This window comes from Talpa occidentalis, unplaced genomic scaffold (assembly GCF_014898055.3).
Source record: "Talpa occidentalis isolate TD23 unplaced genomic scaffold, MPIMG_talOcc4v2.1 talOcc4.9, whole genome shotgun sequence".
NCBI lineage: Eukaryota > Metazoa > Chordata > Mammalia > Eulipotyphla > Talpidae > Talpa > Talpa occidentalis.
In genome coordinates, this window is record NW_023605305.1 from 88,972,969 (window position 1) to 89,000,585 (window position 27,617).

At 36.7% G+C, this 27,617-nt stretch overlaps 1 protein-coding gene and 1 pseudogene across 1 annotated transcript in view; one reads left to right on the forward strand and one right to left on the reverse strand.

The window, feature by feature from the left end:
- The window catches only part of TENM2 (teneurin transmembrane protein 2), a 3,493,894-nt gene that overhangs the window by 104,837 nt on the left and 3,361,440 nt on the right, over positions 1-27,617 (forward strand). The gene's annotated exons all lie outside the window — the stretch shown is intronic.
- LOC119236879 (rRNA-processing protein FCF1 homolog) lies at positions 980-1,689 on the reverse strand (annotated as a pseudogene).

Sequence of the window (27,617 nt, forward strand, 5' to 3'; positions counted from 1 at the left end):
TTAACTTGTCAAAATCATTAGAAGACCTTATTCCTTAATAGGGAATATTCTAGAAAATTGAAAAAATAAACTTCTAGATACTACTCACCATCCAAATTATCTTGTTATACTCTGTGCAAGGTACATAGAGAGGCTATTTTATGTAACATGAATGCAACCCTGTTCAATGGAAATGTCCATGACCAATGTCTCCACGTTCTCATAGGCTAAGTTATAGCTGATATTTGCACTGATTTAGTTCTTCCATTGACTCACCTAATAATCACATGTATTACATATACTGTTTTTCACATTCTAAAGGTGAAAAAAATGGGTTTATAAAATAACTTCCCCAAAATAGAAAAATAATAGAATACCTAGAACTTAATTTTCTAGAATTCCTAATTGCTGCCTCTTTTTCTGTCAGTACAGTGTCTACTGAGAAGATAAACAAGGAACAGTGTCTAGACCATCTATAGAAAAATCCAGTTATGACACAGGTGACCTAATCCAGTTATGACACAGGTGACCTGTGTAAATTAAGGTCAACAAGTTGATTGGAAGCTTGACCCCGGAGATTATGAAAACAAAAAACAAAATAGGACTTAAAGGATGAAATTTTTCTATTTACAATTTTGTCTGAAAAATCAGCAGGTAGGTGCTACCACACATGGTGGTTAAATTATAACACTAATAGCTGTGGAAATTCTTTCATTAAAATGAAAGCCATTTCCTTCATTTGCTTGTTTTTTTCTCTTGATAAATAAATACTCATTTTTTAATAATAGCTGACTGGTCTTCAGGGTTCAATACTTTACCAGATCTTAAGTTATGTGCTAGAACTACCAGTGTTTGCAATATACAAAACTAAACACATATGAAAAACTATATTCTCTTATATTACTTCCAATTTTCCCTTTCTCAAGTCATGTTTAAATTTTAGTAGCTTTTCTTCCCCCAAAACAAGATCGAAAGGTGAGTGCATTTAGCCATACTCAGATCATAAAAGTGTAAATGGGGGAGTAGAATAATAATTCACACTATTGCATATGTAATAACTGGCAACTGAGAAAGTTGGCTTAAGGAAGGCAGAGGAGATTTGCCATGAAAGAATTAGAAAAGGGGCTCCATAATCATCTGACATTCATTCAGAGTTGAATTTATAATTGGAAATGTACATGTTGGGAACTCCAGGGATCTTCTGGATTCTTCATTTTAGGTGCCAGGAAACCGTGGCCACAAAGCAGGACTAGTGCAGAGTTACTCTGTGTACTGAACAGTCATCTATGTAGGTTCCTTTGTATATACCTGGTAATCATTCAAATCTTGGATACTTGGCAATCCTTAAAACCACTCAACACTTCTGCCCCACTTTCTCAGTTTCAGCGATTACACTATCGGTTATAGAAGGGTTACAAATAGAACTTCATTGACTGCATTAAATCTAATTTAATTTTAACAGAAAAGTTAATAAAGTTGGTATCAACCAGGATGTGAGAACGTGGGCACAGTAGTGTGTTACGTTTAAAAAATAAGCTAGAATGTCCTGGGTGATGTTGCTGTATGTTCTGGGATCTTTCGTTTTAGGTTTTAATCTATGCTTTTCCTAATGCCTCTGATCCCTGAGCCGAAACATTCACTTCATGCTCAAAATACTTCCTTGTTTGCTTTTGTTTCCACATATTCACACTACATTCCCACTTTTTCCAGAATCCGAAGTTCAAAAATAGTTTTAAAGTGATGGAGTTAAAGCTTACTTACAGAAGTGATTCTAAAAAATGTATATTTAGATGATTTTATGTCTAAGAAAGTTCATGTTCTAACTTATGCATTTAGTCAATTAAATGTTTATGGACCATCTACTATGCAGTGACTATACATGATTCTGAGGTATGGATCATACCCCTTCAAATGTATGTTACCACACCACATCCACCAACAAAGCACCCATAGTCCTGCACTATAGACCAGTTGGGTCCCCTCCACACACAGCTGTCTACCTTCTGCCTCCCCCTATGAAAGTCTCAATTTTACAATCAGAAGTTTTACAGTAAAACTTCTAGGGATTTTATTGGTTTGATTCTCTCTGACCCTAAGTTTTTTTTCCCTCTATATTCCATATATAAGTGACACCATCCAGTATTTATTTGTCTCCTTCTGACTTGTTTCACTTATCATTACCCTCTACAGCTGCATCCATGTTGTCACGAGTGGCAAGAGTTTATCATTTTTTACAGTTGAGTAGCAGTTCATTGTGTTTATACACCACATCTTCTTAACCCACTCATCTGTTCTTGGGCATTTGGTTTATTTCTAACACTTGGCTATTGTTTTTGACTTCCCCACCCCATGGAGGAATACAAATCTTTATTTGGCTCTGGACTCTGCAAATTATGTAACTGATCTTTTGCTAAAAGCTAGAAAAGGGATTGAGCATTAGCTTTCCGAAACAGTTGGAAAAATTTATTGTTGGGCATGGCAAAGGAAGAAACAATGATGTTCAAACTCATGCATCTGTACTTTGTCAGTGAAGCAGGGGTTTAATATCTTGTATTTCATTAAAAAAAAGACAAAACAAATATGACAAAATGTGACCAATCAGTAGCTATATTTGTTGACACATGGGCTTTGCTAAATGATTCTTTGTAATTTTCAGACTTCTTTCCCTATAAAATTATCAATAATAAATATTAAGACATTTCAGTTAATGAATAATTTCAACCAATTTACTTATGAATTTGAGGCATATGTGTTCATTGTATTGAGTTTTAGTCATGTATAGGAACATTTACCTCCGTCATTGGTTTTCCACATTATCTTACTATAATTACATAAATAGCCTGTTAAAAATATGTCACCCATATAGCAATATGCATTCATTCATTCATTCTACAAAAATATTGTGTGTCTGTATGTGTAGAAACTATGAGTAAAGAGAGAAAAAATAAGATTCTTACTTCTTAGATACTTGAAATTATGTAAGCTTATGAGTACAAAATAATGTGGTATGAATAAGAATGCCAGCATGCCAAGAAATTAGAGGGTCATCTTAGCCCAAGTCAGTAAAATAAATGGTTCTGGAAAAGATTGTGTTAATGAAACTCTATGCCTCACAGGATAAGTAGGAAGTAGTTGTACACAAGGGAGAAGGAAGTACATTCAGATAAATGGATCTGTATGCAAAAGAAATGGCAAGTTCATAATATTGCAAAATATCTGAATGGTAGAGGGTAGGTTGCATGCTGCAGAATAGTCAGTCTCAGGTGAGTTTAGAGAGGGAGGTAGCAGGATATTAAGGGACTTTATATGTCCTGTATATTCTTTATAGTTCTTTTTCAAACTCCTTGGCACATGGACAAAGTCTGTAATCACATGCTGGCCAAAAAATTATAAATGGAAATATTTATATAGGTAATGTATAAAATGATATAATGGAGTCACCAAACAACATTCACAAAAGCTTTTTCCAGAAGAATGGAGGAAGTCTGAATGGACCTTAATATACATCTAAAATTTTCCCCATTTTGAATAGCAAAAATCAAAGTTACTCAGCTTTATCTGAATTGGATCAGCAATCGGAATGAAATACTTTATATTAAACTTCTCTCACACCAGCCTATCTTCTCATGATGAAATGCTTCCTCAATTTGTTCTGAGTTACTGGGAAGGGCACTTCTCCAATACACAGAATGAATCTGGGAAATCAATCTTCAAAACATTTTGCCCTTGAGCTTTCCATATTCTGTGTACTTATTTATAAAAGAGAGAGAAGGTTAAAGTTTTTCTTCAATTGCTTGAAGTCACAGGACCTATCTAATATTTTGGCAATCATGCCTATTTATAATTTCCAGAATAACGGGCCACTAATTAGATTGTTCGAAAGTTAAGATTTTCCTATGCAAGATGTTTAGAGTTTCCTATACAAATTGAAACAATGGCATAAGCTGTATTTTACACACACATACACACACATACACACACAACACACACTTGAATAGATAGACACACACATACATGAAGCAACTCAAATTCAAAATATATGCCAAAGCAAGGATTTATTTTGAGAATCGGAAGCTATGATTATCAAATATAGCATACGCAAATTTCAAAAGCGATAACCACTTGTTCCTAAGTTGTAACTACTTCCACGTGCACAAATAAGATAGAATGATTTTTAGCTTTCAAAACATATTCTTTGAATGGACAAAAACAAATTTCTATAACGATCTTAAATAAGCATATTTGTGAGAACAATTGCTTTGTCTTCTCAACACACTATTACTGAAAACCTAAGAAGGCTTGATTTTTCTCGTTAATAGTCCTTTTAGACATACACTTTACCAAATAGCAGTAGCTTAAAATACAGTCTTCAGCACTGTTAAGAAAATGACAATATTAAGTGGTTATGCACTAATGGTGTGTTTCTTTTTTTCATGAAAATAAATTCATATTCCTATTTCTATAAATTCTTAATACTGGGTGGCTAGTATAGGGGATTCAGATATTAAGGAATATTAATTTCAAGATTGCATCATGTTGTGAGGATTAAATATGGCAATTCAGATAAAACTCTCAGTACTATAGTTGGTACTAATAAAATCTCATCTCTTACCAGCCTAAGCTAACATGTGAAGACATGGGTTGTTTTCTAGTCTATGAAACCATAACTGGAAGATCACTATAAATCTGGGGCTATTTTAACATAAATTTTGTCTTTCATGGTCTTGTCAGTTAGGATGTTCTGGGTTATGGTGGAGAAACAAACAGTTCTCAAACTTCAGGGGTTTAACCAAAAAAAAAAAAAAATGTAGTTTTCTCATTTCCTGTGAGGGCCAATAGGGAACCACAGATACCCAGCGATCTAGGCTGGGCTGTACTCATCTCAAATGAGTACCCAGAATTTTCTTGGCAGGGAAAGAAAAGTAAGATGATGATTTGATCTTGACTCTTAAAGCTTTAGTAAGAAAATAATACAAGTATTTTTGTTCAATGTGTTAAAAAACACAAAATTCACACATTAAAAATCCAGTTGACTTTATAAATAATTGATTCATGCATCAGGCAGAATCTCATCTAGATATGGCCAAGAGTTACACAAAATGGAGGTATTTATAGATAGAGTGTGAGGTAAAGTTATTAGCACAGGAAAAGATTATATCAGGTAAAGTCACCTTCCCTCAGGGGAAGACAATAGAGTCAAATAGTTGACCTCATTGTTCCTAATTAGGAAACTCCTCATTGACTGGGTTTATGATTACTTTTGGGAGAGACTGATATTACATTGAGATTAGGCATTAAGTCTGCATGGGAACCTGACATGAAGGATAACATTTGATCCTCTTCTATTTTCTTTTTTTTAAGCACACATCACTGCAAAAAAAAGAGTTACTGCTTATTCCCCTACCTTTGTTGTTGTTTTTTTTTTAATTTATTTTTGCTTAGAAGAACTGGGGTGTAGGCCAGAGACAAAGTGTAAGAGAATTCATCAGAAACAGAGTGGGGAGTGAAACAGGCAGTTTTACTGCAATATACTGCAAAGGGGAGCAGGGGGTGAGACAGGAGAGGTCTGCTGTGCTATATGAGGGTCAGCTCCCTGGCTGGGAATTGAACTCAGACCGCAGCAGTGATAGTGCTAAGGCTTAACCCCTAGGCCACCAGGGAGGCCCCTCCACTCACCTACCTTTAAACCAGGTGGAAGTATACAAACCTGCCAGGACGCTAATGAACACCATCATCCCCTCTAATATGAGACAGACAGAGATGTTGACATGAAAATGTCTTCCCTGTAATATACTGTTAACAAAGACACCCCTATTAAGCAGGAATTCTTAATATTGAGGAGAAAATTTTGCTGTCTACTCTCATAAGAATTGGAAACTACCAAATAAAGGAATACACTAAAATCCATATTTATAATTATAAACAAACTCTGATAAATACCCAGTTCTTTAACTCCATTTGCCAGGAATTCAGCAAACTTTTTTAGGAAGGACAAGATGCCACCACACATCAATTTGATAATAAGGCTGGGAGAAATGTGATTTTCAAAGCTTGAACCTATCACACTGAGTCTAGTGTTTGCCAGCTCCAGTCTCACATATAATTTTTCAACCAGGACAGAATGACAAAAAAACCTGCAGCAATGTGTCTGAGGTGTTAATGTGGGATGCAGGTCCAGATTGCAGATGGGTTTTGTTTTAGAAGCAATGAGACTGCCACACACAGAAAGACATTTAAAACATTACCTTGAGCTAAACAAACACCACTTTTCCAAGGTGCCTCATCATTAACCTTGGAATGTTGATATGCCCAAGGACAGAAAAACAGAAAGCAACAAGATGGTAGGTTACAGAAAAGGCAGTATGTGTTTGTTTCTGTGTGTGTGTGTGTGTGTGTGTGCATGAGTGTGAGTGTGTGTGTGTGTGTGAGAGAGAGGCAGAATGGGGGTAATTACAATGAAGATGAGTAGTAGCTTCAGAATTTCTTGATTTATACAGGTAGGAGCTTGAAGCTGCATTTTTCATATCACTTTATGCTGTGTGGGGTAGATCTCCTGAAAAGGATCAGACAGGCTTTTCTCAATATGCCCAGAGTAGTCCTCTTGTCTCTAGGTATGGGAGTTGAAGTTCAATTGAGGCCCCCTAAGCCTCTAGAGGGATGTCTGTGATCCCCACTTTAAGCATGCAGATTATTTTGGAGAGCAGTGAGGAGCCTAAAGGCTAGGAGAAGCCTATCCTTGCTTAAATCTTTACCCCACCCTAACCCAATAAGAGAGCCTCATATCAAGCTTCTGGCCTTTTCCTAATCTGAGAAGCAATCACTATGCCCCCTTTATGACCTAGGGAAATGTAGTGTTGGGGGTGTCTGAGCCAATTGCAGGTCATCGGTGAACATGTCCTCTCCAAGAATCCCGTCTTTAATCTGAGAGTCAGGATAAGGTCACCCCCACCCCTCCCCAACCATTTTGTGTAATCTTCCCTTTCTCTCCTAGAAGCCCCAAGTGCCAGAATGCAGGTTAAATATGCCCTCTCCATTATTCTTTAGAATTCATAGCCAGGTAAATTGTCCACGTTTGTTATTAAATAGATTTTCTTCCCTTTGCTAAGTGTCTGATTCTGCTTTGATTAGTGGTCCAGTCTAACAGAACCTAGAGGAACTGGGTTCTTTCCTCCTACCCCCTGACAATGCGAATTATCCACATCAAAGAATGGGAAGAGATGGAGATAATGGGGGTTATAGTTAATCAGCCACCTACACAACTTTCCACACCAGCACTGGTGGTGATCCTACATCTTCCATCCTTACACTTCCCCCCACCTTCTTTACCCTAAACAGCAAAGTAATCATCATTATTACATCTAGCTAGAGCTTCAGTTTTGTTGTACAACTGTAAACAGGGATTTAAACACTATTTCCATGCTATTTGCAAGGGTTCACCACATCATCTTAAAAGAGCTGAGTGATATTTTTGTGGGTGAAAAGAAGTGGTAGTGGGTTTTTCCCAACACACCATATCGCTGACAGGCAGCCAAGTCAAATACTGTAATAATATGACTGTGTTGTCCTGCTGCTCATTACATCAACAATTTGCATATCGCTAAAACAGATTTCGCTAGCCCTGGCTGATAGCCCATTTACTCCAAGTAATAGTTTATAAAACACAATTGCAAGACAGCAAGAGAATGTGGACAGTCCCTGGGAGTTTGCTAAAATGGATTTGGCCTGTGGCTGTGCTCCTGATAGTCAGCTGTCTGCTCCTGACCACATTTCTCCTACCATGAATGGTATTTATAGCTTTAAAATGTTTTCAAGGATAAAGCAGAGGCACATACAAGGCATATTTGGTGCTACTCAATGATGGAAGCACTCAGAGAAATCACTGTTGTAGTAAGATAATCACTTTTTCATTCTTAAGAAATCCCATTGTGAAGGAGCCAGCTACCACATCTTCCAGGCTATGACACATTGCTAACAATGCCTCTTCCTGCTGTTCTTTCAAAGAGGACCTCAAATTAAACCTATTACACCTTAGATCCCAATTACATGGAAATCCACAACCTTTCCTAAATGTGTCTAAGCACTAACAAGAAGACCCACTCCATTCAATATTCCTACTAACTGGTTTAGGGTCTTGACATTGCCTAGTAAGAAGATTATAGAAATGCCTGAAGGACAATCCTGGGTATAAAACCAAACGCCCCCATGTGCATTATGATTGCAAAAAAAAGGGGAAAAAATCCCTTTCATCTTTTTATTAATTGTATAATTAATGCAGTCTGTGTACTGATAAGAATAATGCCATGTAATTAATTTTTAAGAATTAAAAACTTGCCTTTATCCAGCCTCATGGTCTACTTTCATGTTTATAACTGTGAATATAAATCCTCTTATCTAATTATAACATGACTGGTTTCATTGTTGAAACAAAGCAGTTCTTTGTCATTTTTTATTTGATTATGTAATATTTATTTTATTATATTAATTATAATCTTTCCAGGGGAAAAAAATAAGACTCCAGGACTTAAAATTTTTTAAGTCTTCCAAAGCTTATCAGAAAAATACCATGCTGCTTTGGATAAGGTATGATATTTCATTTGTTTTCTGTGTCTGTTTTTGTCTTCCATGATTACCCATTCTGTTTACCAAAAGGCTCAATTAGCATTTGAATAGTGAGCCAGAGAGCAGACAGGTTGAGAATTCTTATAGAACTCATTTGGCAGTCCTTTTCCTTCCCCCCTCTCCCTTCATAGCCTTTTCTTTGCCTCTAATCAAGCTGCAGTTATTAAAGCTAGAATAAAAGACCTGATTTTCCATTACATTGATGCATGCTGAACAGAGCCTTGATTTGCTTTTTCTTTCAGCAATGCTAATTGGACTCAAAGGAAATATTTAGTTTATAATAGCGAATGAAGAATTCATTTAATTTTAGGGAAGGGGAAAATCAGCAATGAAACTAGCCTATATATATTTTTTTCAACCGTTTCTTTCCTTTATGAGTATTTATCTTAATGCTTCTCATAAATAATGGGGTTATTTAATTATCAATGCTAATAAGCTCTAGTTGGGAAAATTTACAATTCACAGGGAAAGATTTCTGATCTCTGCTTGGAAGAAAAAAAAATGTATTTGGGGAATGTGGTTTCAACTATGCCTGATCAATAGGTAAGGGGATATTCACTTAAGCACAACTTTTTAAATACTATTTGCACTTTGGATAACTGGATATTTTCCAGATGAAGCTCATCACCAATCACTCTCCCCATCCGATAATAAGCTGGTACTGTTCACTGAAAATGCCAGTGAGGCAGACAACTGGAGAACTTAGTCAAGAATTATGGTGACACTGAAATGTCATATCAAGTGCTGCTTCTCATCACCTTGAAATCTCACTTTCTTTAAGGAGGTGCTCATTTTCAAAGTATGAGTCAGCAGATTTTCTTACAGTTGCAACTCAAAAAAAAAGAAAAGCAAATTTTCAAATGGGTAGAGGAGTTACAGGAAAAGTCCCAAGGGGAATGGGTCACTTGGGGGTGAGTCCTCATTTATACATTTCAGAACTCAGGTGAGGCTCAAGAGTGGGCACACAAGGAGAAGTTAATAAAAGGTTTATTTACAAGGGAAATGAGAAGAAGAACAGAGAGAGAGAGATTAATTGGTCAGTGTGTTAGGGGAAAAGGGTGTCCTCAGCTAATTCCATACAGGCTTGTGGACTCCACCCCCACTCCAGACCAAAGCCATCAGGACACTGGGAAAGACAAATCCCATCACCACCAAAGGGAAGGTTGCTGGAAACTGAGGGTAGAGTTAAGCAGCCAGGTTTGGTATAAAACCAGACATGTGGGTTTCCAGGTTGGCAGATCAGGTAGGACGCATTTAAGATTTTATTTCCCTATTTTCTCCCTGAGTTGTACATTTCCTCATTTCCCCTTCCCTTGTAAATAAACCTTTTATTAATCTTTTGCGTGTGCCTGCAGTGGAGTATTAATAAGTCCCTTTAAAGTGTGCGGGTGAGGACCCACAGCCAGGCAACCATTTTATATTGGGGCTGCCCCGTAACAAGTGTGTCCTACCTGTGTTGCAACAGAGTTGCAATGCCAGGTGGACACTAAAAGCAGGCCAAGCCATGAGAGCACAGGGCACCCTGTGTTCAGTTTTATGTCAAGTGAGGCTACTTAACTCCACCCTTAGTTTCCAGGAATACCCCCTTCAAGAAGTCAAGAGTGGTTGCAGATTCATGGCATAATTAATGGGAGTTACAATACTTGGCACCTGGGATCTCTTTGGCATGGAGGTGGGGTAGAGTCCATAAAACATTAGTGGGTGGAGTTCATTCAGGACATATGTTCCTTTAACAGAGGGCATAGTTGACATGCCAATTGTTACAGGGCAACCCCAATGTGAAATGGGTTGGCCGGACTGTGGGTCCCCACCCAGGCTCCTGAAAGGGACTGTAGGGTAAGATAAAAAGTATCAGGCTTTTCTGCCCTCCCGCCATTAGGATAGATGATGGAACCCTACGGCCCTGAATGCATGCCTGATGGCGGGCACCTGTAGTAGGGTGTGGGCATAGGTAGATCGGATTCACCTGGGCTAAGGCTGGGCCGTTAAGGGCACCATCACCGGGATGCCAGCAGAAGCTGAGAAAGAAGCAGAGAAGCAGAAGCACCACAAGAACAAGGCGACCAGAGAACGCTGGAGAGCCCAGATAGAGTGTGGACTTGCTGTGGACTGGGAGGCCTGCCAGCCTCCCGGCTCCCAGGCACCCCTGCCTGCTGTGTACCTGGTAAATCCCAATAAAGGCCTGCAAAAGCCACTGAGGGCTCCAGGACTCCCCCTTTACCTGGTCTGGTCTGCTGGATCATAGAAAACCTGTCCTGTGTCATTCCTGCCCCTACAGGGACTATGAGATTCAACTGCAGACACACACCAAAAGGTTAATAAAGGGTTTATTTACAAAAACGGAGAAATGAAGAAAGGAATGACTTAGGGAGAAAGAGAGAGATGAATTGGTAATTGTGTCCTACCAGTTCTGCTGAGCTGGGACCCCAATAGCATGCTGAAAGCTTGTGGAAAACCAAGGACCCCTAAGGCCCACATGTCTGGTTATATACCAAGTCTGGCTGCTTAACTCCTCCCTCACTTCCCAGAAATCCTCCCCTTGATGACATCATGGGATTTTTTTTTTTAAAGATTTATTTATTTGTTTATACAAGCACTGGGTACAGTCAGAAGAGTGGGAGGGTGAGAGAATTCACCAGAGCCAGAGCGGAGAGCAGAACAGGCAGACAGACGGAGGACACTGCTGAGGGGAGCAGCGGACGTGGCAGGAGAGGTCTGTGCACCATGTAGGACCCTCGCCCCGTGGCTGGGGATTGAACCAGCGTTGCAGAGGCTGCGGGCAGCTATCACAGCCCAGTGCTCAACCACTGAGCCACCAGGGGAGGCCCCTGAGATCATGGGATTTTTAATCCTTGGTGTCTTGGGTCTCTTGTCTGGGGTGGGGGGTGGAGGCCATAAAACCCATGTCTGTGGAGTTTGTTTAGGACATCCTCTCCCCCAACACAAGTAGTGTATACTGTGCTACATAGATACTCCATGAAGATTAAAAGCACATTCTTCACTCAGAAAAATGGTTTCCCAATGTCAGCATGCAAACGTTTCAGGAATGTTATATTATTATAAAGGGTATTTGTATTATAAGATGATTCAGCCCTCCCTCCCCATCCCAGGTTTGGCAGGAGACTTGTTAACTTTTTCACAGAAGCAAAACAACATTTCCTTTGGACATTTATGATTTAACATCTACGTGCTTCCTGCAATGAAAACCTCTACCCACTCTAGTTATACCAAAGTGCATTTATTTCCCAGGAAGCATCTGGCTCTTGAGTCTGGGTCTTTGAATATACGTTTCTATCTTTTTGGAATTCCTCTTCTCCCCTGTGTGGTTGGCTCCTTCTATATTTTCTGTAAGACTCAACTTAAAATCGCTTCCTGTGGAAGACTTCCCTGCTCCTCTATGCCAAATTCCATTAAAATATCATAAATTATCCCCATAATATAAATAAGTAGAGGATTCATAACACAGGCTTTCTCATGCTTCTTTTACTCTGTGATTACAATTTTACTTGTAGCATCTCTTGCTATAGTCCCTGGGAACTGGTTGGACCTTGTCTTATTCATCTTCGTGTTGCTGGTGCTAGCAGGTTGGACTTTGGGTAAATATGAATAAAATAAATAGAACACATTGATTTGAAGTCAATTAAATCATAAAAGGTAAAAACTGAAAAGGCAATCTACATGTAAATGGGAGTGGGGAACATGGTACTCTCCTTTTTATGGAGATGACTCTGTAATATTTCCATTGCCAAATATGACCATTTTATCATGTAGTGTAAAAACCTTTAATATTGTCCCAACATACTTAGGTTAACAGTAAAACTCATTAACCATATCTGCCCACTCTATACAGCTTAGCTCCTCCTCAGTCTCTTGTTTTCAATCACACTTCCCCCATTGTTCTTTAATCACATGTTTTAAAGAGTCCTGTTTTGAGGCACAGGGGTTAAAATCTCAGCGTTATCAAGCTTTCACCAGTCATTGCATAATGAGTTCTATCCCCAGCCAGGAAGCTCCCCATATGACGCAGCAGACCTCTCTGTCTAGCCTGCTGCTCCCTTCAGCGGTGTAGTTCAGAGAATCTGCCTGTTCTGCTCCCCATTCTGTCTCTGGTCAATCCTCTCAACACCTTCTCCGCTCTCCACTGACGCACCTCTGGCCTACACCCCAGTTCTTGTGTGCATAAATAAATAAAAATAAATCTTAAAAAATAAAGGAGTCCTGTTTTTATGCCTTAGGATCTTCTTCTCCCACAGGGTCAACATTCTCTTCCACCCATAACTTGATTCCTTCTTCTTTCCATAGTTGATTCCTCTTATCTTTTAGATTTCTGGTTACTTTTTGCTTTCTTTAAAAATGTTAATCTGCTATTTCAGACTGGGTAAAAATATAGTACTCCACAAATACCTTTAATTCTCTATTTAAAGACTCATTGTCACACCTATAGTGCTACATGTACATGACTGATTGAATCATAACATCTGTCTTCTTGAGGAGATTGGGTTCTCAGAGAGCAGATCCAATGCCCAGCACAGCATTGCCACATAGTAACCACGTGATTCATATTTGCTGAATGAAAAGGTAATAAGTGAGTTTATATTAAGAAATATATTAAGAGCTTTGGTTGTGCAATAAATGGTTGTTGAATAAATGAGCTTGAAGTTCAGTAAGCAAGTTATTTGGTAACATAGAAGACAACTAGATATTGAAATTTTTTTTTCTGTTCTTAAGAAAATCTATTACCACAAACTTTATGCAACCTTTCAAGATAAATCATTATTACGATTATGTCTCAAAAGTAACTGGTATTAACAAATCAGCAGATGTTTGTGTACCCTTCAAGTATGAATTTGTTTACGGGGTGGGAAAGAGTCTTTCACTTGAAGAAGTAAAAGAAAATGTTAGTAAATTGCCATTTATGGCGAAAGCTCCTCTACCTTTTGCCTCCACATGTTTTCTGATAATTTTGAAGATATTATTATCTATTCAATTTTGAAAACAAGAAAGCACAATTCCAAAGAGAGTAAATAATTAACGTCTTTTGTACAAGTAGTGTGTGGTAATACTGGAAAGCAAATCTATAACTTTTATCCTTTCTATAGCTTTTCTTTGTATCTTATACATGTACAAATTGAATTGTATAATTATAGTGCATTTATGCCAACAAAATCCTTTGATCCTTGGGATTCAAGTTTGTACATCAATTTATATGTGTAGCAACTATTTTCAGTTCCATCTTAACTCTGTTAATAAATAGTAAGTAAACCCTTGCTACAAGCATCTTCAATGTAATTATAGTTGCTTAACTTGTCTCTTCTTGCTTCAATCAGAAGCAGTGTAAAAACAATCTTTACTGTGTATTGTATTGTGTATTGAATACTATCCCTCTAAAATTCATGTTCACACAGAAACTCAGAGCTCTTATTTGGAATTAAGGTGTTTGCAGATATAAATAGTTAGGGATTGGGATGATAGCATAAAGTATTTAAGGTGGGCCCTAAATCCAATGACTAGTGTCTTTTTGAAAGAGAGAGAAGAGGGCCTCCCCTGGTGGCGCAGGCTGTTGAGCATGCACTGTGAAGCTGTCCGCAGCCTCTGCAGTGCTGGTTAGATCCTGGCTGGCAGGCGAGAATCCCACATGGTGCAGCAGACCTCTCCTGCCTTGCCAACTGCTCCCCTCGGCATTGTATTTCATCAGTCTGCCTGTTCTGTTCCCCCTCTCTCTCTCTATTGAATCCTCTTACCCTCCCACACATCTGGCCTGTACCCGGGTTCTTGTATGAAATAAATAAATAAATCTTAAAAAAAAAAAAGAAAGAAGAGAATACAGAAACACAGAAAAGAGGGATGACATGAAAGAGGAGGCAGAGATTGGAATGATGCAGTTACAAACCAAGGGAGATCAAAGATGTCTGGCACCCACCATAAGATAGAAAGACATAAGACAGGGCCTCCCTGGCGGTGCAAGTGGTTAAGACACAACCTATGAAGCTATTGGCAGCCACTGCAGCATGCGTTCTATCCCTGGCCAGGGAGCTACCCACATGGCACAGCAGACCTCTCCTGTCTGGCCTGCTGCTCCCCTCAGCAGTGTATTTCAGTCAATCTGCCTGTTCTGTTCCCCACTCTGTCTCTGGTGAATCCTCTCACACCCCACACCTCTGGCCTGTACCCCAGTTCTTATATGCATAAATAAATAAAATCTTTAAAAAAAAGAATTAAAAAAAAAAAAAAAAAAAAGAAGACCACAAGATAGGATTCTTCTCTAGAGTGTGTAGGAAAGCACGGTGCTGACCACAGCTTTATTTTTGTCTTCTCCAGAACTGTGAGGATCAATTTCCATTGCAAGCTAGTCATTTTAGTTTAGATTTCAACTGAACAGAAGGATGAGCTCCATGACTACTTGAGAAAGGGTTGTTTTTCATTTTCATAACCCAGACTTCCTTTGCCCCCGATACCTTCTCCTCTCCCACCACCATTTTCCTCTCTGTTGTGGGAATAAAGAATAAGATGTGGGAGAAGTGCTCAACTTCATGCACTTCCAAGTTCCTTTTGGAACTTCTCCATAAAGGGAGAAACTTTGATATTCTACAGATTGAGTCTTATGATGGTAGGGACTAAGTTCAAAACAGTGTGTTTCTGCTCAAAAATTTCAGTTGGCATAAGAAATTACCACAGAGGTAATTTGTCATGCAATCTAAGAAACTAATAGTGCCTGAGAATTGCAATCGTCCATTTCTCTTTAGCGAAGAGTTGATTTGAAAGATGTCTCTTAGAGCTGAAGCCCTTGTGGTTTCCCATCCCTGCTACCTTCTCAAGGGTATTTGGGGAGCTGACTTGTTAGTAACATATTAGAAACATTAAGACAGATGGGCCATCTCTTTGGTGTTCCTGGACTTTTAAAACATCATGGATCTAGAAAAAAAATGTATAAATTACTGTGCCTAAACCTGGTTATCTCTTTTAAGCAATACAGATAAAAATAAAATACTGAGTCACATTTCAAGAGGCAGCCTAAGTGGCTAAGAAACTGGTTATTTATGGGAGATAGGAGGGAAAGTAGGGCACATTATTACGGAAAAGTTCATGCACAGGCATTCACCCACTCTGTCACTTGTCATTCATGTCTTTGTCAGCTGAAATGGTTAAGAAAAACAAACCTCCTATAAAGGATTAAACACACCATTTCTGGCATTAAAAAAAAAATTCCCTGGTTTTCTATTGCAGATTTTGCTCATTTTCTCCTATCTATGTCTCAAATTTTTTCATTCACTTAACCAGAGATAAGGATGGCTTCATTCAAAATCCAAGTCCATAAATTAAGAAAGAAAAAACACTGGCCCGTCTGAAGGTAAACTCATTCACACCTGTATGAAATACAAGCCAAGTCCTCCAGAGTGGATGATGTGCTGATCATGCCGTGGGCTTCGGAAGACACAGATCATTAACGCTCTAGCCCATTGTCTGTAGCTGGGTTGTTTATTATAAAAGTAAGAATCACTAACGTGTCCTTTTTTCTAGAACCATAAATCTGAACCTTCTCCCTGTAAAAACTGGAATCTAACAAACTGCAGTACCATAGCTCCCCCTGCTGTTCCGATGTTTATTGTCAGTTGCCGCAGGCAATAGCATTTTACGCATTTCTCTCCTTTCTCCTCTGACTTGTTTCTGATATCTAAGTTTCAGTTTGCTTCTTAATTCTTCATCTCACCTTTCTGTGCTATTTGGCAACCCTATGGCAATTTGAAAAATCGATTTTTTATGAGTCTCATGTTAATATCATTTTTCACATTTAGGTGGTCCCCTGAATAATTCTGCTTTTTTTTTTTAAGTTCATTTCGACCACTCTGCTAGCGCAGCTTAGATCCTCTCCATCCTTGCTCTGAGATACAGTCTCTACTTGCATGATCCTCTTATACAAGCCTCCCTGCGCACTTAAGCAACAGATCAACTGGAAACAAAAGAGATTACAAAAAAGCAAAAAGTGTTGCTGAAAATTTTAGAAAATAACCGAAAGGAGCATCAACACATTTGCAAATTCCTCCTCTTTTCTAAATAACACTTTAGCAAAATAAAGAAGGTCAAATGATTGCCCGCGCTATTTTTTTCATTTCTATAGTCTTTTTTAAATGATCTTTTAGGGAAAGTCTGTATACAATCATTCCCTCCATTTTTTTTTTTTTAATGAAAAAGCATTTTCTTTTTCTGAGCCAAAATTCTGTCACCTTGGGCCAACACACACACACACACACCTTGAGATACATTTTGGTGGGAGTGCATAGAGCATGAGTTACGTTAAAATAACATGTATACAGGAGATAAGGGACAAACAAAAATGGATGGCAGGATGGCAGGCTATGTTCTTGAAGAAATACCAGGCAGAAGGTATCGCCTGATATTTATAATAATCAGCATCCAAGTGCATTCTTACTCACTGGAATAGATGTGAATTATGTCTTATGACTTATGACTTATGTCTCAAACCAACACTGTGAATGGTTCTTTTGCTATTTCATCATTAACACAGAAAGCATCTGATGAATTTTGTATGGAGGAAAGAGTTGATACACAAACGGTCTTGCAAACCCTTAAACTCAGTAAGCAATGCCTTTTCCTAGATTAATCCTGTAGGCTTCATTCAAAATGAAAGTCAAAGTATAATATCAGTCTTTATCTTCCAAAGAATATTGTGTGTTTTGTTTACACTTTCTCAAACTGTTTACTTTCTCAAACATTACTTTTGTAAAATATTCTGCAAAGCTCTTGGGACAGATATACTGTAAAAATATTACTAAATTGAAAGAAATTAAATATTATGGAAGTCAAAACAAAATCACAAAGGAAATCATATGCAGTGTTTAATTTCCATTTTATACTTGACAGGTAAACATTTTAAAAATTTGATTAGTAAATAGTTATTAGCCAGCCTTACGGTTCATCTCATTTGAGCAAAATACAGTGTTGACATTTTGAAGTGTTGTGGTAAAATAGCAAACTCTGGCTTTGGGCTGCTGCCCAAGGAACTTATAAAGCAGTGTTTGCTGGATAGCCCAGCACACAGTACAGCAAACTATGCAAGCGCTGCTCTTAGCTAGAACCAAATGTGAAAATTATGCTTCCTTTCAAATAGCAAGCCTGCTAAGATCCCTCCCTCTGCTGCAGCCTGGGCAAATGCAGACCAGGGGGTACAAAATCAATAATCAAATGATCATGAGGAAAGAGTGTGGAAGAGGACAAACCACACTGACAAATTAATAAGACTAGGCACCTATTTGGGGTGACCAATGGCAGAGGCAGATCTTTACACATTAAAGAAAGGAGTGGAGTTAAAATATGGCTCTGCTATGTACATCATAAGAGATGGAAAATACAAATTATGCTATTTTTTCTATTTGTCAATATTTGTCAAATGATAAAACAACATGCAGGCTGAAAAATAATTAAAGATAGATTATAGCTCTATGCTCAGTCATTACACCTCTGAATCATATGCAGTGTTGTAAACCAGTGTTACCCCCCCAAAAAAAAACACAAAAAAGAAATTTAAAAACAAAGTGTAAACAACTTAATTTCAGGTTATTTAAAAAATATACCTAATAAGCTTAAGAATAAACAATAGGGCCTCCCCTGGTAGCACAGGCCCTTGAGCTCCCCACTGTGAAGCTGTCTGCAGCCTCTGCAGTGCAGGTTAGATCCTGGCTGGCAGGAGAGAATCCCACATGGCGCAGCAGACCTCTCCTGCCTTGCCAACTGTTCCCCTCGGCAGTGTATTTCGTCTGTCTGCGTGTTCTGTTCCCTGCTCAGTCTCTGGTAAATCCTCTCACCCTCCCACGAATCTGGCCTGTACCCCAGTTCTTGTATAAATAAATAAATAAATCCTTTTTTTAAAAAAAGAATAAACAATAGCAGGACCTCCCTGGTGGCTCAGGAGTTAGGCTCAGCACTATCACCACCGAGGCCTGAGTTTGATGCCTGGCCAGGGAACTAACCCACATGGTGCAGCAGACCTCTCCTGTCTCCCCCCTCAGCAGTGTATTTCAGTAGATCTGCCTGTTCTGTCTCTGGCAAATCCTCTCACCAGCCCCTGCACCTCTGGCCTGGTTCTTGTATGCAATAAATAAATAAAAATAAATCTTCTAAAAAATAAATGACAGCTGTGTAAAATAATATTTATCACCTTCTCCATGTGTGTAGAACTATAGTTCTTTAAAACATAAACAGAATTTTATAATATTGATATTAACATTTGACAGAATTGAGTCACCATTGGTACAAACTGATATAAGACAAAATACTGATTATGAAGGACACAAAGAATAATTAATAGACCCTCTATGTTGAAAGAAGATAAGAAAGAGGAAACATTTGGGCAAGAATGGAAATAGTTTCTTCTCATTGTACCTGAGTAGGAGTTATACAAACTTCTCAGTGACTAAGTACCTACAATGTATATCACAACTTCATTGGGCTTATCTATATTGTGTGCATTATTTTGTTATGCGATGCCCTACATTACAAATACATATATTCTTATTGTAAATTTAGTCACCCTCAAGCTTACCTTTCACATGTTGAATAATTCTTTAACATTTATGAGATTCAGAGAACCCACCTGATAATTCCAGCCAATTTTCTGAAATCTAGTCTAACACTATGTGGAAACCTTGCCTGTCATATATACATACAATGCTTGGTGTCCTGATGGAATTTCTTCAAAGAGCCTTACGTTAAGCAGCAGGCCTATTTATATTTTCTAGAACTAGTATTTGATGGAATCCAGTCTGGCAAATGTTGTTTAGGTCCGACTAGTGTGTGGATAATCTTGTCTTGGAATAACTCAAAATGAGACATATTTTAGTATATGTGCTGCCGAAGCGAGCACAAAATGAGACATATTTTAAAAGAGGCAAGGAAAGCCCAATACTTTCTGTATTTGTAAGGTAAGTCTGTCTTTTAACATATGTTTTTAAAAAAATTATGTATTAAAGTGCTAATAATATTTTCCCTTCAGTATCTTCTGTAGATAAACAGCTAGCTTTTGTAAGACACCAAAAGTCAACTTGACAGGGATGCTAGTGACCTACTCCTGTTGTACAAATTTACATCTCTTTTAGTGAACCAAAACATCTTTTGAGTAAAGGTCCTATTTCACTGTGATTAACTTTTATTTTCTTTTAAGTAGATGTTTTTCTTCTTTTTCAAATATATTTTAGCTTCAAGAAAAAAATTCACAGCTGAGCTTGAATTGAGTCACTTGAATCCACTCTATTCATTAGTATTAGAACATACTCATGTTTTCATAATATATACAGATGGCACTAGATATGCCTTTAAATATTTTTAACCATTTCTAGTTGGTAATATCCTTTTAGGAGTATTTGTGGAGTAGATGTAGTTTTCTACTTTTGTCAATGATTCCTTTATAAAAAGATTCAATTGTCAGAAATTATACTTAGAATTGAAATACAATGCCACTGGAATTAAAAAAATATATAGTTCAATGCACAATATTTATTTTTATTTCAGAAACTACTTTGGAATTGAACAATTTATCAAGTAGAAGATAGGAAGGAAACGGGATTCATTAGACTGTTACATTAAGAAAATTAAATAAAACACTTTCTCAAGTAGTCATGAAGCTCATCATTCTGTTTAGTTGAAATCTAGACAAATAAAAATGACTTCTGAAAAGAGGGGGAAAATGGATTTTGTTCATTTTGATAGTAAGTGAATGAATGTGGTAAAAACCAAATTAATTTTATCATGCTATCTGCTATTTACTAATTTACTATCATGCTTTATTTATCATATAAAATTAATCAAGTCACACTAACCTACTAAATGATTTCACATAATAAAAGCATTTAGTTAAGGGCCTCCCTGGTGGCACAAGGGTTAAGACACAACCTATGAAGCAATCCGCAGCCACTGCAGCATGAGTTCGATTCCCAGCCAGCCAGGGAGCCACCCACATGTCATAGCAGATCTCTCCTGACTCGCCCACTGCTCCCCTCCACAGTGTACTTTGGTCAATCTGCCTGTTCTGTTCCCCACTCTTTCTCTGGTGAATCCTCTCACCCCCCACACCTCTGGCCTGTACCTCAGCTCTTGTATGCATAATTAAATAAACCTTTTAAAAAAACAGTTAAATTTCTTATACAATAATTTTATTTCTTTACTATTTCTGATAAGCAAAAACAAACTCTCAAAACTTCAATTCACAAACCTAAAAGAAACAATGTATTCATAATGCCAGCAATCATTTGAATGAATGGAAAAAGACTGATGCTGATAAGAAAACATCAACTGCCATTTATAGAGCACCTACAATGTATGGAGGATTGTAGCCGACTTCTAGCAATTTCAGGGTAAGTTCAAGTATTTACATTTGTTTTCAAGGGATCGATTTTACCTGAAATCAGAAACAGAGTCTGAACCTGAGCAATAAGGGTTAAAATGGAGTATAGGAGTTTTCCTCAAAAGAATATTGGAAGTGTGTCACTAAACTAATAGTGATTAATACTTGGTAGGAAAATTATGGTTTAAAACACTGAATTTTTTAAAAGAATCAGAAGTACTTATCTACTTAAAAGAATTTTAATCCTCAGCCTTCTTCCACCGGTAATGTGTGTGTATACACACACATATATATATTTGTGTTTATTTAATATCATTTATCTTAAATTCCCAACTACTCTTTGAAAACTCCACCCCTTTTTTTGATATCCCATTTTCTTACTTCTACCAGTATGTGTGGATAGTTGCCTGTGTTCCATCTTTTGCCCATTGTCCATTATTATTTTTTTTCCCTTAACAAACTTTCTGGAAGCATCAACTTCTTGTTGATAACAAAGGAGTATGGAACTCAATTCAGCAACAGCTTTCAAAACAAAAGCAGTAAATGTTCTCCTCACTTCCTTTTTTTTTTTTTTTTTTTTTGTGGGACTCTTGCCAGTGGCCAGGCATTGAACTGGTGCTGCAGAGGCTGTGGGCAGCCTCGCAACCCAGCGCTCAACTGCTGCACCACCAGGGGAGGCCCTGTTCTCCTCACTTCTAACCTTTGAAACGATTTGGGTCACTGTTTTAGTGTAATGTCCAGGGCTGAATGCCCCAATGTGCTCTGAAAATTAGCAAATACTATATATACTTTGAAGCTGAAATATTCAAAGAAAAGTTAAATCATCAGGAAAATTTGGTTATTAATTAAATGTATAGGTCTATCAATCTCATGTAAGAGATTTTCTGATCACTGGCTCATGTGTCATTGGTGATAAAATGACTGGAATGATCTAATATTGATCATTTGCAAAAAGATATTTTCTTTAAAAAAACAAAGTGGGAAAAACAGATATTAAATGTTGTCTACCTAAAGGTTTTAAAAAGAGGATGAATGATATTACTGAGATTAAGTTGATACTTGTTTTTTTTCTTGTCACATGAGTAATTATCCATATAACATGGTTATTATGACATTCAATTAAAATGAATAACAAATAAGAAAGAAAAGATATCGATTTATTTTGGATATATATTTCCATTTAATAATGCCATGCTACATTGACACTAGACATTTTTGTTTTAGTAAACAACTGAAAATTAAACTACTCTGAGAAAAGCACATGTCTGCATACTTGTACTACATATGTGAAATGCTTAAGAAGTAAATGAAATTTTAAAATATTGAGGACTTTTTACATCCATGCCAGTATACTTTTAATGAAATCTTAAAGCTGAAATCCATAGGTACTACAAAATATTTTTGTTTCAATTCCAAATATTTATTAACTTTGTTAGTTGAAGAGAAGAGAAATAAGTATTTTGTCAACTTTCTTTGAATAAAGACTTAAAAATGAGTACTTTTATGTGTGGCTAATAGAATAAGTCATCACTTGAAAATATATTAGCTACTATTCTGGCAGTCATTCTATTATATGTAGATAATGGTATTTTGATCTCTTGGATTTATAATTAGAGACAGGTAACAATGAAGGTGAATATGAGTTAATTGTTGAATATTTTGTATAACATTTTATACCTCAAACACATTATATAACAAAGTTACATTAAGTGTAATTTTCATAAAAGTGACAGCTTCTCAGATCAGTAATGTGTTATTATTCAGAAATTATGAAATACTTCCAGTCATTTTATCATCAATGACATGTGATATAAAAAAGATTAAGGTTGCAAACAGACATAGCATATAATTTCTTTACTAAGTCTTAGAGCTAGAGAGTTCACTTGGCTTTTATTTTTTGCCTTTGTAAGATTTGGCATTCTGGATTCCCAATCCTAAAGCTAGTTTAGGAGATAAGTACTTTTTTGTTCTAGAGAACTTTGTACTACATCATGATTTAAAACAAACACTAACAGGCATGATTATGCATTATTTGATTTATTCTAACAATGGAAGAAACAAATCAAATTCCATCTTTACTTAAAAGCTTTTAAAAATTAACAGGAAGCATGTAAAAAATTTAATGACTGAGTCGTAACATATTATTCATGTAATGTACTATTAATGACACTTCAGCACATGTATATTAAAAAACACACTCTCTCTACAGAATTATCTGAGACAGAGAATTATGTTGAATAAACCATTGATCTTACTCCATAAATAATATTCCTTATCTCATTTTATATCTATGATGAACTTAAGTAAATATTTAGCTATTTTTCCTGCTGTTATTATATAAAAATTCATAGAAAAATGAGAGCGAACAACTATACAATCATAATGAATTAAGAGAAGCCACTGCAAGGTTGTTGGGGAGAGAAACAAGTAGGGTTGTATAATTTTATAGAAACCTGTATTTCTTTCATATTTTAGTTCTAAAGACTGCCCTGACATTTGAAAGGTCCTTAGACTGACTTTTGACAGTTATTAGAGAACAATTTCCTTATAGTAGTAAGGAAAATTAAACTACTCTGAAAAATTAAACTACTAAAAATTAAACTACTCTGAGGAAAACACATATCTGCATACTTGTACTACATATGTGAAATGCTTAAGAAGTAAATGAAATTTTAAAATATTGAGGACTTTTTATTCCATGCCAGTATACTTTTAATGAAATCTTAAAACTGAAATCCATAGGTACTACAAAATATTTTTGTTTTAATTCCAAATATTTACTAAATTTGTTAGTAGAAAAGAAGAGAAATAAGTATATTGTCAAATTTCTTTGAATAAAGAAGACTTAAAAATGAGTACTTTTATGTGTGGCTAATAGAATAAATCATCACTTGAAAAATATATATTAGCTACTATTCTGGCAGTCATTCTATTATATGTAGATAATGGTATCTTTTCAACATTTACTAAGTTCTGAATTCTACGGGTCTAAGACTTCCCTGAGCTATAATAAAGATCTTTAACTTTTCATTATGGTCTTTAGATTACCTCCAGAACACATTATATGTACAGGATTAATCAAACTATAGATAAAAACACTCATAGGTAAATGTTGATTATAATCAAACAACATATAAAAACACTCACAGGTAAACGTTGATTATGGGGGACACAATCCTTCTTACAAAGAGAAAGAACTTAATTGGTCATATTCCTGTTGCATCATTGAACACAATATAAGAATACTGCCTGGTTATAGGCTGGTAATTTCTACTTTGTGAAGGCCAAGGTGTGTGGTTTCCTATTTTAAATTTTAAATGTTATGTTATTTCTTATACAAAGTTTTCTCATTTTTATTTATCCCTGATATATCTTTGTGAAGCAGCAATGGCATTATTACAGATACTCATTTTTACATTTTCAAAATAAATTACTCTGAAAAAAATGTTAGGAGATTTTTTTAAAGGTTCACTTTCTATTTTAAATCTAACCCAGCTATGATTATCTCCCCAGGAGTAGCCCCTTTTCTCAACTTCATTGAAAGCAGGGCTTGCAAATAACTACACACCAGGTTCAATTCCACAATGTATTAAGAGGGAATGAATATTTTACTGAAATATCAAAGGGACATGTAGCATGAGGTAAAACTTCATAAAATCATCTTTAAACCACAATATTCACACCTACCACCCAGGGTTCCTTTGCACCCAATACCTTCACATCTCCCACCACCATTTTCCTTTCCTGTTGTTGGGACAGAGGATAGGACATGGGAGAAGCTCTCAACTCCATGCACCTATTGGAATTTCTATTGAGTCTTATGATGTTAAGGAGTGAATTCAAACAAATAACACATTTGCAAAGTTCTATGGCTGGGAATTTCATTTTTTTAATTTGTAAAAGAGGAATTTGATCTGTTACTTCCTAAGATTGTTATGAGGGTGATGTGAGATGAGGTATATAAAATGCTCAACATGTATTAGATCTTTAATAAAAGTTAATTTCTTTCTTCATTTAGACTGTAGCAAACTGACTTCTTTGTCTATGTCCTGAGAATATTTGTTTTCTGATCCTTCTTGAAAAATATGTTGCATTCTCCTTTTTGGATCTCTAGTTTCAGTGAACAAGCCCCTTACACCATGTCCTGTGTGCAGATTCTGTGAAATCTCAGTGAGGAAGGGAGGCAGATGGGAGAGCACAATGGACTGTGGTGGAGGACTGTTTTGGGTCCTTTGGTGGTTAGAGAGTGACAGTTACCAAACTTGAAGGGAGAAATCCTGTACTGTAAAATATTAACATAGATGTAAAATAATGCTGCTACATTAAATTAAATAAATTAATGAATTTTAGGAAGGGAGGGAGGAAGAAGGAAGAGAGAAGAAAGAGAAAGAAGGAATACACATGCAAAAACCTTATTCCATACCCTGGGAAGCCAGATACATATTTAAAGATTCGTTTTTATTATTTTATGCATACAAGAACTGGGGTACGGGCAAAGGTGCGGGGGGAGGAGCAGTTTGAGAGGATTCACCAGAGATAGAGTGGGGAACAGAACAGGCAGACTGACTGAAATCCGCTGCCGAGGGGAGACAGGAGAGGTCTGCTTAACCCCCTGCGCCACCAGGGAAGCCCCAGGTAAATATTTAAAAGAACAATGAAGCCAATGTGTTTTAAGAAGCATTTTACATTCTTAATCAAGTTAAGTGACCAATACTTCATTAGTCATTCAGCAGAGGGTTTGGGGAACTTGGCAAAAAGTTAGTTGTTTTGATACTTTAAAAATTTACTTCATAAATTATAAAATGCAAGACAGTTTTAATGCAAGATCATCCTGCTCTTGTCTTCCTTTTTTACTCTTTGTAAGTGGATATTTCCCCCTTTTCATTCTCACTTTTTCATCAATGCTACTGTCTCAGTTTATGTGCAAATCTCACCTACTTCTCCTGGAAGGGTATTCTTTTTTGAAATAGTCAGTCAGCATTTACGGAAAAATCAAACTGGTTGATTGGCAGATGGCTTGTGAACAGTGAATTGAAATGTTGCCCCACTTGGAAAAATAAGGCAGTGTTTGGACCTGACTTCTTTTCCTTAGCATAGGGTTTTCTTCATGCTGTCCCACTCCAGGTCATAGGAGGTGGAGATGTGCTGGCAACTTTGTTGCCATGGAAGGATGACAAAGGAAACAAAATCAAACAACAAAGGAAATCCCACCCGTTATATTGCTTAAAATTCGGAAGCAAGTGGCCAATGATGCTGCCATTTGACTTATTTGAAGGACCTGAGAAATTCCTCTTTGCTTTTATTCAAGTCAATTTTAACTGGATTTCTTTATATCGCAATATAATCATTCTTAATTGATGTTCTCTTATCTCTATTCTTCTTTTGTGAATAATCATTTCCAACTCATCCTTTTCTATCCTATTCTGTGTATTTTCTCTTTTCCTCTGATGTACCATTTCCTGCCCTCTGTTACTTCAGAGTTTAACTTAAGTAAATTTACGGAAATAGCCTTACACGAACAAAAATTCTTAAAATCATTTATTTATCATGTTTCTTTCCTCGAGGTGTTACTTGCCCTTTATATCTGATGTCCCTTCAAGGCCTTTAATTAACTTCTATCATGCTTCTTAAGAGACCTGGCACAGCATCATGCACCCTATATGCATTCAAAGTAGTAATTGGAAATAATGATAATGATCAACCTCATGAAACATTTTTAACTCTGTTCTTGTTCACCTGACAAGCTGTGAACATGAAAGACCGGCAGAGAACTAGCCACCAGGAAGTAGAATTAATGAGCAGGACAATATCTAATTCTATATATTTTTAATCATGTTATTACAGTTAGCACTCACTTAGATTAATAGCATTAAGTGTAAAAGTGGTAGTTCCCTTGTAGGATAAGTCTGTGTTTAGATCATGGCAGTCATATATTTATTTGCTTGCCTTCTCCATTTCATAAAATAAATGAAAAATTCTTCTCAAATACTTTAGAATAATCATCATGTTCCCCATTCCCTGATGTCTTTCAAAAGCAGATCACATATTGGGTTCTCTTTCTGGTACTTTTATCTGGATTTAGAAATCCATTTTTATATAAGCAACCATTTTCATTTTTATTCTGAGACATTTCTCACCTCTCTGGGATACTGCTTGACTTGTAGAATGTGAGTGAGGAAGAAACCAGTAGAGTGAAAACCAATGTGCGTGGTGTGGACACAGCACACAGACGTTCCAGGATAAGTCTGGGGACTCAGAGTTCAGATCAGCTAAATCCTTTGTTTTGCTCTTATCTTCTTTCAGACTTTGACAATGTGTATAAATGTGCATGAGGGATAAAAAGCAGGCACAGTGCTTGCCTTCTTATCTTAAGTGGGCTGTCACAAGGAGATCAGGGGAGATGACATATATTCTTTGGATATTCTTAAATTCTGCTTTGGAGCTTAATTTTCCATGTTCCTTCTGTACAGATAGGAAAAAGACTGGAATAAAATATACCAAATGAACTTTTTAAAGTTTACTTTGTGCTATTCTGTTTATATTTTATAAGCATAAATTAATTTTTCATATTAATCAAATACATGTTAAAAGAAAACTCATTTTCCTATTTAATTTCCCAATATTTTATCTTTTGCAGTCAAAGATTTCTAAAAGAATGTGCCTA